Consider the following 13914-nt stretch of genomic DNA (forward strand, 5'->3'; position numbering starts at 1 on the left):
TTCGCGGCATGATTAGTATAGCGCACATTGTACTTGAACGGTTCACGGCGGGATTTGTAGTGCACATTGTGTCCGAGCTGTTCGCTGCAGGATCAAGTGCACATTGGGCTTGAGCGGTTCACGGCAAAACTAGTAGGGCGAATTGGGCTGGAGTGGTTAACGGTACGATTAGTAGTGCACGTTAGGCTTGAACGGTTCACGGCGAAATTCAGCAGCGCACATAGGGCTCGAGCGGTTAACGGTGGAATTAGTGGTGCACGCTAAGCTTGAACGGTGCACGGTACAGCGTTGTAGTGCACATTGAACGGTTCACGGTAGAACTAGTGCAGATGCTTGTCGGTTCACGGTGAACTATAGCAGTGCACACTGGCTCGAACTGTTCACGCCATATCAGTAGTGCACATTCGGCTTGAACGGTTCACAGTGTAGCGATAGTAGTGCACGCACACGTCGGTGACGCCGTGGGCGCGTCCAGCTCCATCAACTCGAATTCTCCTTCACTGGCCTCCCTCTTTACGTTAAAACTATTTTTTTTTCCTATGCTGACCGTGCAGTGTACTGGGGCACCCGGTTCCTCGGTCGGTGCTTCTGCGTCGTCGCGGTTAATGCCGCCGCCGCCGCCCCCTGACGAGGACGACGACGACGATGCCAGAAAAAGTAAAACGAGGGGGCACAAGCGGGAAGAAATCAACGCGGCGGCCAGTCATTCCTCCAGGAAGAGAGAGCTGGTGTTGTGTCGAAAGAGGGAGTCTTTTTTTGCCTCTTCGTAAAGCGAGCCGGCGAACGCGTCCTCTGCGGGTGGACGCCCGCTGTAATCACCGTTTTCCTTTATACGCTTGCATTTGTTTTTCTTGGTTTTTTTTTCTCCTTAATCTCAACTCTCGCAAAAGTGAGAAGTTTAGCTGGGCCTCGGCGACTGCAGTAGCGTGAATGCAAATACCGCAGCTGTGGCTACAGCGACCACCTCCAATTCGCGCGAGAGTCATAGTGGGTTCGGTTTCGAGTCTGCCGCTGGGCACCCAACGTTTTATTATTTTTTTTATAATGGAGAGAGAGGTGCCTAGTCATGGCATTCGGTAGTATGGGTACTCATCTCGGAAAAGGCAGCCACTCATTTCCGACGTTTATGACTCGCACTGTTCGTGTGCCTGCGCGCTCTTGTGCGTTTTGATTTGCGCGTCGATGTAGGTGTATGCGTTTTTGGTGAGTGGTGAGTGTGTAGTGAGGAGGAGAGTGAATGAGTGACTGAGTGAGTGAAGGTGAGTGAGTGAGTGATGTGTGTGGGCAAGCGGGCGGGCGGCGGGCGGGCGGGCGGGCGAGTGGGGAGTGAGCGAGTGAGTGAGCGAGCGAGCGAGCGAGCGAGTGAGTGAGTGAGTGAGCGAGTGAGAGTGAGTGAGTGAGTGAGTGAGTGAGTGAGTGAGTGAGTGAGTGAGTGAGTGAGTGAGTGAGTGAGTGAGTGAGTGAGTGAGTGAGTGAGTGAGTGAGTGAGTGAGTGAGTGAGTGAGTGAGTGAGTGAGTGAGTGAGTGAGTGAGTGAGTGAGTGAGTGAGTGAGTGAGTGAGTGAGTGAGTGAGTGAGTGAGTGAGTGAGTGAGTGAGTGAGTGAGTGAGTGAGTGAGTGTTCAGCGCAGTGCTCCCCACTTGAACGCGTACATTCAGACGATGAATGAACAAAGCTACCGTAGCAAAAGCTTTCGAAAACACTTGAATACTTCATACGAGGGGAAAAGACAGCAAAAGCCAGGCGCTATAATGCCATCCCTCACACGTTCGCAATCTCTGATGAACAGCGAAACTAGCCAACCAAGGACTGGAAAGAAAACGGAAGAGGAATAATTCGCGTTCATTCGGCAACTCTATCACATAGCACGTGCGACAATTAAATGCCACAATAGGGAACCCAAGCTCAAGTTTGCGGCGCGACGACAGCGCCGCGCCAGCCGCGCTGCGGCTCTGTCGGAAAACACTGAACCGTCGCGCGGCCGACTCAGCCCCTTTCACAGTAGCGGTAGCGCACGTGCGCTCGCGTTCTTCTCTCGGTGCGGGTAACTGTGGGGCCGTCAGCTCGGCACGTTGAACCGAGAGGCTTGCTGTGCGAAGCTGCGCATTTCCACGATGGCAGAAGCGACCCCGCGGAAGCGCAAGCGTGGTCCGAAGTATTGCGGTTTAGTGGCCAGCCACAACAGTGCAGACAAGGCACACGATTCACGTGTTAAACTGTATCGGTTCCCGGGCGTGTCGCACGAGAAATAAAGGCGGCAAGCGTGGATAGCTGACAGCGCTGTCTCGCCTTCTATTTTGGCTGTCTGAGTTCATCGCTTTCGTTCGTTCCGACTACCTGAATCGGTAAGTAACGGGGCGCATGCACGCAGCGACTACAGTAATGATTACTCGCTGTCTTCTCGCATTGTTAAAGTCCAGTTACGGTTGTAGGTGAAGCAACCTTGTGTTTTGATTCCCCGTGCTCGTGAGACCTACCCGTCGTTGTTGAACGTTCACATTCGCGTTATACCGTTAGCGTTGCGCGGTTGGTTGAATTCAACTGAACTCCGCACATTGTCAGAAGTTCGGCGCCTGCATTTCACGCGTCGGGAAGGCTGCTTTATCACGCCGGAACGGACGTCTGTGCATTTTCAGCAAGCTTTGACATCGTTCTGCAGCTTTGCTTTGTTTTTGTCACTTTATTAGGATGATATATATTTAAGCCGCTAAATATAACTGGCACTTAATACATGCTTTGCAATTGCAACTTTGAAGTAACCACCTTCTGACTGTGCGATTTTCTAGCCGCGTTCGCGCAGCAGGTTTTACACGCCTGTCAAGTCGATATCATAAAAAGAGACTGCAAGCATGACGCGAGAGTCGAAAAAACGAGGCGAGCAGTTCATCTTGCTTCACAGTGGTTAAAGCTCAGCTAGCTACCTCGCGTCTTAATCGGCGGGTGATTCTCCAGCGGCACGGAGGACTTGACTCTAACCTTCTCAGGAAACAGTGCCATGACCGTATAATTTCTTCTTTTCGCACGCCGCAAACGTTTGTTCACGAAAGTACACGGCTGCTACTGTAAGCATGCCATATCAAAACAACAATCATATGATTCGTAGTCCACGCCGCAGAACATCGATAGCGTGTACGGCTTCATTTCGGAGTGCATGTGGACCATTATTCATCTTTAACGTGACAGAATGAGACTTACCTCGAGGTATACGTCCTACACGGTGTAATCGCGACTTGGGAAATGCATTTCGCTTTGAGTCGGGCGCGTTGTCGTCGTGGCTCTTCACCCGTGACGAGCTTTCCTCATTTTATCAACGTCAGTAGAAGATCCTTTTGAAGCCGCACTGCACGCGTAGTGAGACGCCGCAAGTCCTTGCACGGAAGCGAGCGGCAATGGCGAGAAGGGAAGCGCCCTGATCACGCCCCAGTTTCTCTTTTTCTGCCAAATGGCGCTGCCTGTCAAGAGCAGCAGCGCCGCTAAGTCCATCGAAAATGTCTCCTCACGAGAGCTTTGGGATCCAGATTCCTCGTTCGCGATACCAAAAACACTGCGCTTGCAGCGTAAGCGAGGAAAACCAAGTTGCGGACGGCAACGCCACTCGGTTCCCGAAATTTCGTTAAGCCAATGTGGCCAAAAATACAAAAAAAGAAGACACTTCTGAAATCCGAGACGTCACCATCGGAGATTTCGGCGGGAAATTTAAGAGTAAATCTTTAGACTGATTTTCTGATCTAATAATAAACCTATGGTGGTGAAGTTAACGACACTAGTTTTCATAGTATAATTTATCAGTCTAAACTAATTTACTGTTTCACTTCAGTGTCCCTTCAAGCGGAAACAGTACTCGTCAATTACCAGGCGATGTTCCGAAGAGAGACATACATCGCCGCACTGACTCCGAATGCGCGCACGTATTAGGTTCAGTGACCTGCAAGTCGCTCAGACACCGCCTGTGTTCAGACGCGTGCGTAAACAGTTTCGCTTTTTTTTTTTTTCCTTATCAATGACTATGAAGAAAGACCACGCCGGAGCACAAAGCGACGGAAGCGGCTTGCACTGGCCGACGGAACCCCATCGAAGGCGCGTTTACAAGTATTTTTCGGCGAAACTGCGGAACAGCTAAACACAGTTTCTCACAAAGTGTCACATAACAGGGAAACCTGCGCTGCATTCGTTCAGCTATAAGGCCATGAATCATAAATGTATCTCACTATCAATATTCAGATACCATATCAAAGAACTGTTTAGTTTATAAGCAGTAGATATTAGTTCGTGTCGGCCACTTTTTTTAGGCCTATTTGCTTACATGTGTCGTTTCCTTGCTTTTAGTTCACGCTACTCATGCACACAAAGTTTGAAAACGTTCACATCTGTAGGCCTATAACACTCGCTTTCCATTTTCATTGATTACTTTTATCCATAATTTTAATTTGTGTATGCATATGTCGCTCTTGCCGATATGTTTTCTTTTGCATATGTTTATATAGTTTTGCGGCTATTTTATTTATACTCAGGTGCATTCAATATCACTGTTCGCCGAATGTGACTTTTTTTTTTCTTTGTGTGTATCTAACATCACCTCGTAGCGAAGTCTCATCAGGCCGTATGGCCTTTAGCTTCGTTTCGATTTTCTGCACGTTTTTGCAAAAACAAAAACCGTTCACTAATTCAAAAATGTTGGCTTGCGTTCAAGTTAAAATTAAATGTCACGCTTAAATGCGCCAAAACAAGGACGTCGTTATAAGCACGCCGTGGGGGGGGGGGGGGGGGGGGGGTATACCAGATAAATTTTCACCAGATGAATTTTCACCACGTAAGGTTCATTACCGCGTACTTGAAACTAACCAAGTACACGTGCGGTTTGTTTGTTTGTTTCTTTGTTTTCTTTTTGAAGCCACAGTGGTCGGGCACAGAACCCACGTCCTCCGGCTCAGCAGCTCAGCAATTTAGCCACTATAAGCTACCGCAGCCAGTTATCGTCGTATATTGATATCAACTGCCGGGCGAAGCTTTTCGCTCAGCGTTCTCCAATAAGCCGTTTCTTGCGCTACAACTTCTTTAAACCCGAAAGTCCCCGTCCATTTCACTGCGAGCGTCAGGGCAGGTTTGTTTATACCTTTACGTATATATGCAGCCCACCAGGGCTTGTCAATTGTTGCCATGACAACCCGCGCGCTGCAGATTATCGCCATTAGCTACATACCACAGTGTATAACCATACAATAATAATAATAATAATAATAATAATAATAATAATAATAATAATAATAATAATAATAATAATAATAATAATAATAATAATAATAATAATAATAATAATAACATCTGGGGTTTAACGTCCCAAAACCACGATATGATTATGAGGGACGCCGTAGTGGAGGGCTCCGGAAATTTGACCACCTGGGGTTCTTTAACGTGCACCTAAAGCTAAGTACACGGGCCTCAAACATTTTCGCCTCCATAGAAAATGCAGCCGCCACTGCCGGGATTCGATCCCGCGACCTTAGGGTCAGCAACCATACAGGCAGTGACGTTATCCTTTACGGGCTCACCACGAACAATTATACCGTTTTTTTTTTTTTATACCGAAGGACATTCTCTAAATGTATACAATAAAGAAGAACGACCATTTTATCGCAGTTCGCTTCGGAATTCGCCCACTTCAAAAAAGAAATAAAGAAAGAGGCACGATTTGGCTCGCACAAACAACAATCTCTAATCTCGGAGGCAATCGACCTTGGCTTTATACGTGCACCGTTCGATCAGCTGCCACAGGGGAGGAGCGGGGACACGACTTCTGCGAAATCGGCATCGCATCGAAATTCTTTGTAGCGAAGCAGCCCGAGGGTCCTTTGTTTCATCGACAACCACGCATGTAGAGAGAGGGGGGGGAGAGAGAGAGAGAGAGAGAGAAGAGACGGGAAAGAGGGCTGACAATCTGCAATCCTGCACAGGCCGCATTACTGGCGAGCACGCCGCCTTTATCGGGAATTTCGTTCCTATTTAAAGAACGAAAACGCGAAGGAAGTTGGCATCGATAACGGCGCGAAAGGATCTCGGTGTTCGCCGAAACGTCGCGAGGTCACGTGTCTTCCCACAGTCCCCCTTTCGCTTTCGATACGAGAATGCATGTACCTTATAACGATAAGGGGGTCACTTAGGGCGAAGGACACGTTACAGGTTTGGCACTCGCTCCTCCTGTATAAGGAGATAGAGAGAGAGAAGCATTGGTGTACACACACACACACACACACACCACACACACACACACACACACACACACACACACACACACACACACACACACACACACACACACACACACACACACACACACACACACACACACACACACACAGCGTCTAGACATCTCAGTGTGTATCGGGAGAAGTGTACGTAAAAGAAATAAAGATGGGGAAAAAGTACGGGTGCACGATGTTAAACTCGATATCCCGTTATAGCGAGGGTACGGCGTATGGCATTTGACGGTTCGGCGGAACGCGGAAATTTCCCAGGATGTTGTTGATGCCCTTGGGTGTTTTTAAAGAGGAATTTTAAGCGTGTGAGATCAGATTTTCTTTTTTTTTAAAGAAGAAACGATGAAGAAAGACAGGAACGTTAGAAAGATACGAAGACGCGTCAGCGCTGCTTTATAAAAACAAACGAGGGTAAGCTGATATTGTATAATGAATACCAGCGGTGTCACACGGACACTTTGGATTGCGATCAGGGCCGATCCGGATTAGATTTCTCGATCCCGATCTGACAATGCTCTCTGCCACGCGGTCCGAACTAATCCGAATCGAATTCGGCGCCGACGAATATCGATCCCGATTCACTCGGCTGATCTGGCAGTCCTGTCGCGATGCGCAGATCGCGATCGTCTTGGTCGCTATCGGACCTGATCGCGATTAAATGTGACCGTTTAGCAGCACCTGATTATCTGGACTGAATCCAATGCTGATCAGCCCCGCTGATAGCGAGGTGATAACACCTATGTGACACCGGTATAAGTTGAGATTAGGAAGGAGTATACGTACAGGATAGTGTAATAAAATGAGGTGCGTAGGTGGGTGCGACGGCAATGATACGAACATCTCTTCTGAGACATGCTGGTGGTACTTTCCGCCAAGTCGTGTTTTTATTATTATTATTATTATTATTATTATTATTATTATTATTATTATTATTATTATTATTATTATTATTATTATTAAGTCGAGGGTCTGAAGAAATCTCGTCTGGTCGGCATGGAACATTGGTGGAAACATTGAAAGACGCCGAGCAAAATGAAAAAAAAAAAAAAAGACATTTGCTGACGTTTCGGCTTCCAACAGGAAGCATTGTGAACAAGGCTGCCGTGTGGAAGCCGAATCATCAGTAAATATTTTTTTCATTTTGGTCGGCGTCACTCAATGTTTTCACCCCCTTCTTTTTTTTTTTTTTTTTGCATGATTACCGTAGCGGAGATATTCGACTTACCCATACCGACCCTAGGCGACGCTCGATGGATGGATGGGCCTGGACCCTTCTGATCGGGCGGCGGCTCACGCCACCTAGCCGTAACACAACAATGCTATGCAGTACTATGCAGTACTAACTCTATGTAGTGAAACACTAAATTTTTCTCCTTTTCTTAGTTTTCTTTATTGCGGTTTTTCCGAAAACCCCGATATGATTATGAGGGACGCTGCAATAGAGGGCACCGACAATTTCGACCGCCTGGGGTTCTTTAACGTGAACCTAAATCTAAGCACACGGGCCTCAAATATTTTCGCCTCCATAGAAAATGCGGCTGCCGCGGCCGGGATTCGATCCCGCGACATTCGGGTCAGCCGTCGAGCACCATAATCACCAAGACCACCACAGCGGGTTCAATTTCACTCCTGCCTTGATTTTAACAAGCAATCAGATAACCTCCTCTCGGTTATTTCTACCTACTTAATGTGACGCCAGGTTAGGGAGCCTACATGAACGGCCAGGTGTTGGCGTCGCGCCCCCTAGCGTGCGCCAGGCCAGTGGATGGACGCGGAAGCGAGCGCGTGGCGTCGCGCCCCGTTAAGCTCGGCCAATCCAAAAACAGAAAGAACACGAACTGAGAAGGAAGAAGAGGCAGCTATACTAAAAAAAGGGGGTCGTGCGCGCTAAGGCTGGCCGCGCGAAGACCGGACCGCGCGGCGAGGAACACACCCCTCGATTAGGACAGTGGCCGGCGGGCGGCTTCCCCGAAACAACGCTGACGTCAGCAGAGCCGTCCCATCGGGCGGGTCAAGGTCAATGGCACGTGGCCCGCGCCAGCGCGAAACGATGCACGCCAGAGGATCGCCCGCTAGACTTCCTCATCAACGCCGCGCGTTGATTGACAACCATCGCGGTTAATGACCCTATTCGCGTGTTTCAGGGCCTATCTGTGGCGCTACGCGTCTTCGAGCATGACGCCCAACTAGATTATTGCGCTGAGTCGTGCTTCTGCGGTAAGCTGAAAACTCGCTGCCGCTGGCGCGTTTTTCGTAAACTGTAGCTGTCACTTAGCGACACAATGACAGCACTGAAACCCTTATCTATCGTGGCCTTCTTCTGTATGTCCTGTCAAGCCCCTTCCGTGCAATCAGGCGCTTTGATGCATGGTGCCATTCGAAGGAATTCGAGGGCACGCGCGCGGATTAAACAAAAAAATAATAAAAGGAAACGTCGACTCGCAAGAAATCGCGGCAGCTGCCGGCGATAATCGAGATGCAGCTTCCACCTGACGCCGCATGGAGGCGCGTCGATCTGTGAAACACGCGAATAGCCCCTTGAGGCGCAAGCTCCACATATGTGGACCCAAGTTGTTTTTGCCAGTTCCCAGCGTTGACCTTAGCTGGGCTTGAAGGTCAGATTCGCGGAAACAGGCGTTTAAGTTTGTCGCTGGAGGTGTACAGCTACCACCCTAAAATAATTTATCGGCAACTACGTACCTAAAACTCGACATTTTACGAGCTCCACTAAGGTGGCTGTTCGGGCACGTCCGTAAGACTAGAATGAAGTTTTTGACTCACAGGACGGGGACAAAGAGGCTTCCAGTATAAGGTTGCAGATTATAGGCTACTCCAGATTAAAACTATACAACCTTGTGTCCTTTAGATGAACGCAGGTATAAATCAAAATACGCGAGCCTTGAAAGCTTCCCCGATGGGACATGTTACGAAAAGAAAACCAAATGCTGCATGCAGCCCTCCCTCATACCTTCGTTTAAGAGGCCGGCAAACCGACGCGGGCATTGCTACTGCTTCTAACGTCGACCGGGTCGTGATCGACTGTAGGCGTGTAATGCGCGTGTACGCATGTTCCGCTCTGATAGCACCTTCACTCCCTTTGTTTATTCTTCTACATCCCTTAATGCCTTTCCCCAAGGGTGGGGAAGTAAACCGGAAAGGCGTCTGGTTGAAGGAGTACTGACGCGATACTGAGACATCGCAAAATAGACATTTTTTCGTTGCGTTGTCATGCACGTGCTAACGCTCTCCACCCACCGAAGAAAGGAAACTCGTATAAAATATTTCAGTTTGATTTTAAAGTGTTCGTCGCCGAGCAGCTGCTGGCCAGTCCCACCGCAACGGACATTATGACATTATCGTGACGAGTCAACACAGTTCCCTGGATTTGAGAGAGAGAGAGAGAAGTAACTTTATTTATCCCATCTTAGGGGAAAGGGGCTGCGAGATGAAGGCGAGGGGTCCTACTCGCGGTAGGCCTCCTCTACCACCTCAGCCCACCTCAGGATAGCCTCCTGAAGTGCGGGGTTGTAGCTGCGCATGGCAGTCTCCCACAGCTCCTGACTACTTAATTTGAACTCTGCGTCGTCCTGCGTGCGGCCGAAATCGCTGTCGTTATTTGCGTGCAGCATGCGCAGCTGACAGAGCTGATGGTAAGTCACGAGTTGCAGTCACCACGTGACACAGACCTACGTCTGACAGTGTTGACACGTAACTTTGAAACCGCCCCCTCGATATCGAAACCGAAAGTGTTTTTTAAGGGCGTGGTACTAAAAGTATATTCCAAGCATTCCGAGGCACCACGACACTGTTTTTTAGGTTTCTCGACACCAGTGTTTTTATTCAAAGCAATGATACAAAATTTCCTAAAATTCGTATCAGTACTCCTGTAACTAGCCTTTCCTACCCCTCCTACTCTCTGATAAAGAGGCTCCGATGGACATTGGCCACCGCTCCTTCGAAAACACACCACACCGAAATTGATCACGTGACCACGCTTCTACTATACTCTTGCTTTCCTTTTAATTGGCTCGAAGGGGTTTGAGGGGGAAGGGTGGGAGTTAGCGCACCTAGCAAAATAGGGCGGCGCACGGACGCTCGAAATATGCGCAAGCAAACAAGCGACCCACATAAGTATGTATGTATAGACGTAGTAGTACGTATATAAACGTACAGGCAAATCAAGGAGAGAAAGAGAGCAAAGGCAAAGAGGCACGATTTGGACAAAAGTATCGCCAACGGCCGGTCCGGTCGGCGGGTGAAGGAGGAAAAGGAGGGGTGTAGGCCTTTGGGACCGGCCGTGCGCATGCAAATGGCCACCGGCTGACGTTTCTAATCTCGTCGGCAAAACGCGGAAGGCAGCAACTCGGTCCGCAAGAAGAAGAAGCCGGCCGAGTACGACGACCCGAATGCGCGAGCAACAACAACACGACCGCGCGCGCGCGCACACGCGTTCGCTTAAGCGGAGAAAGAAGGAAAGATTAGTGACACAAAAGCTGCAAACACAAAACACATCGTTAAGCTGAGAGCAATGCCTTAAAAAGAATTGTAATACATTCGCGATGTTAAGCTCGAAGACGAGGGTTCGAGTCTCAGCCGAGGCGCCCGCATTTCTATGGGGGCGAAATGCAAAAACACCCGTGCATACTTAGGCCTAGGTACACGTTAAAGAAACGCAGGTGGTCGAAGATAATACGGAGGCCCTCACTACAGTTGCGCCTCGTGATTACCTCATGGTTTTGGCACGCAGAACCTTAACAACTATTTAATTATTATTTAGTTATAACTTGTAACACACAAACCTTGCTACAATGAAATCTCACGAAAATGACACAGACACATCTTCGTTATACGCGAAATTCGTAATAAACATACGTAATCATGCTAAGCAAGTTTCGTTTACTACGCTATAACCAATATTTCTTATATCCGAGTTCGTTACAACGAGGTTTTCATGTACAATGGCATGCGTATACTAATTCATCGTTGATCAGTCCCACGAAGTCCGAATGACACTTCTGCGTGTAGCCAGCGCACCTCATAAAATCACGCATGAAACAACACGCATTATTTTTTACGGACCCGAGCAACTCGTGACTGTATTGTTCCTCTTCCAAGCACTTCCGGTCGAGCATTTAGTTCCGGTTTTCCTAATATTCAGAAAGTCTTGTAAGAAAATAAAACTGGCACGAAATTGATGGTTCTAGTTCAAGTTAAGAGTTATATCGGACACAGTTGATATCGGAGCATAAGTTTGCTCAAGAGCCAGTTTACTGCCAGGATAATTATTGAAAACTAACTGAATGAGTTCACTGAAAGAGCAGACGTTTCTCTTACGAGCGGCTGGGATCGTTGCATCTGATGGAGCAAGTCTCAATCACACGATTCTTTATACGTGGCCTCCGAGATCCGTTTCGTCAGTGCGACGAAGCACAAAGTTAATCCGAGGAATGCACTGGGACACATGAACACCGACGAGCGAATTCCACTACCGGACACATGGGTTAGGGATTTTTTTTTTTTAATATCTGGGGTTTAACGTCCCAAAACCACGATGTGATTATGAGAGACGCCGTAGTGGAGGGCTCCGGAAATTTTGACCACCTGGGGTTCTTTAACGTGCACCTAAATCTAAGTACACGGGCCTCAAACATTTTCGCCTCCATCGAAAATGCAGCCGCCGCGGCCGGGATTCGATCCCGCGACCTTCGGGTCAGCAGTCGAGCGCCATAACCACTAGACCACCGTGGCGGGGCTCGGGTTAGGGATTAAGGTAGCCTACAGATACTTTGGAGGGATGACTGCAAGCGCGGGATAGTAATTTAAACCACACTTCTAACCTAACCTTACCGAGCTCAACCCTCGACGAGGCCGTAAAACGTCTCAGGAGAACATTTCGAGTGCGAAGTCGCGCACCTATTAAAGGAAGTACGAGCCCACATTCAGCGAAGAAAAAAAGAAATGCATTTGAAAAAGTTAAGCAAAAACGGCATCTGCACTCTTGCGTGTCTGCAGGGTGTGACCGGCGGCGTAAGGGGTGTCGCAACCGTGTCGCGCGAGCGCATTTTCGTGAAAGTCAACACATCGCGAGCGAGCGCGCGCGCGTAGAAGGATATGCATCAAATGACGTCACGTTAGTCAAGGTTGGGTGCTTCGAGGAGCCATATATCTGCACTCTTTCTTCGTGGTGCGACTCGTGAAACCGCACCACCACCCTATTTTATGTAAAGAAAGAGAGAGAGAGAGAGATCCTGTATTTCAAAAAGGGAGAGAAATCTCGTGGCGCTTTGACGTCGTTTTCCGCATTGACCCTCGCGACCTTCTTCCGCAATCGAGTCTTGCGATAAGAGAGGCATCGAGACAGGAGAATAAGCGATAGGGAAATGGCGGACGAGATTGCGAACAACGATAATTTCTGGGGCTTTAGGTGACAAAACCAGGATATGACCATGAGGCAAGCCGTAGGGGCCGGCTCCGGAAATTTTGACCAGTTGCAAGGGGCTCACCTAAATCTAAGTACTCGGGCGACCCGCCACTGTGGTCCAGTGGTTGAGGTGCTCGACTGCTGACCCGAAGGTCGCGGGATCGAATCCCTGCCACGGCGGCCGCATTATCGGTGGAGGCGAAAATGCTCGAGGCCCGTGTACTTAGATTTGGGTGCACGTACGTTAAAGAACCCCAAGGGGTTAGAAATTTCCGGAGCCCTCCACTACGGCGACCCTAATCATATCGTTGTTTTGGGATGTTAATTCCCAACAATTATTATTTTAGTACTCGGGCCACTACAATTTCGCCGCCATCGAAATGCGACCACCGCGGCCGGGAACGTAACCAGGATGACCACTGGTTTGCTACCCTGCGCTGTGAAGGGGGCCTATAGAAACGTATATGGTATAGTTACTCTCAAGATAACCAGCATCAGCTACCAGGGCAGTTGAGGGTAATTAGCGGTAAATAAAGGTAATGATTACATATTTCGATCTCTCCCATAGGGCTGCTATTCTAGAAACCTGTCGAATTGGTTATTACTGTAATCGTGTTTATTATTATTCATACTTCGGAAGAGTGCTACTGTTGCTTCAAACATTGTGTATTACCATAATCTGCCTTTAACGGGAGGTTCCGACACAGTCCTCGACTTCGGGACCTTCTTATGTATATGAAACACATGTAATATTCCTGTATTTGTATCAATAAAATTCTGATTCTGATTCAAGACTGGGCGATGCGCTTCCTCGCTCTGTGCCTTCTGCGGTGGAATCGGCGACACTGAGCATTTTATTTGGCTTTGCCCGCAGTTTGATGTGGAAAGAGCAGCGACGGTCCACAGCCTGCAAACGGGTTGCCAAAGGCACCGGGCATTTGAAGATGTCGTTTTTCTCGAAGGGCCTGCGGCAACGAGCAGGAGCGTGCGACGAATTTTGATGGCCTTCTTGTAAGACACCAGGCTGTTTAACATGTGGTAACTGACCCCACGTGTTAAACACGTGGGGTCGCTTACCACCGTCATTCGGGAAATGCTCAGGCGGAACAATTGCCGGCCATGACGGCCAGGCTAACCCTGCCTCCTGCAACATCGCAACCACCACCAACAAAAGCCGAATTCCGCCATTTGTGAACTCTGATCAGCCTAGAGGGCCGCTACAGCCTTTCTGATTGGCTGA

The sequence above is a fragment of the Rhipicephalus sanguineus genome, chromosome 11, assembly GCF_013339695.2.
Source record: "Rhipicephalus sanguineus isolate Rsan-2018 chromosome 11, BIME_Rsan_1.4, whole genome shotgun sequence".
NCBI classification, from domain to species: domain Eukaryota; kingdom Metazoa; phylum Arthropoda; class Arachnida; order Ixodida; family Ixodidae; genus Rhipicephalus; species Rhipicephalus sanguineus.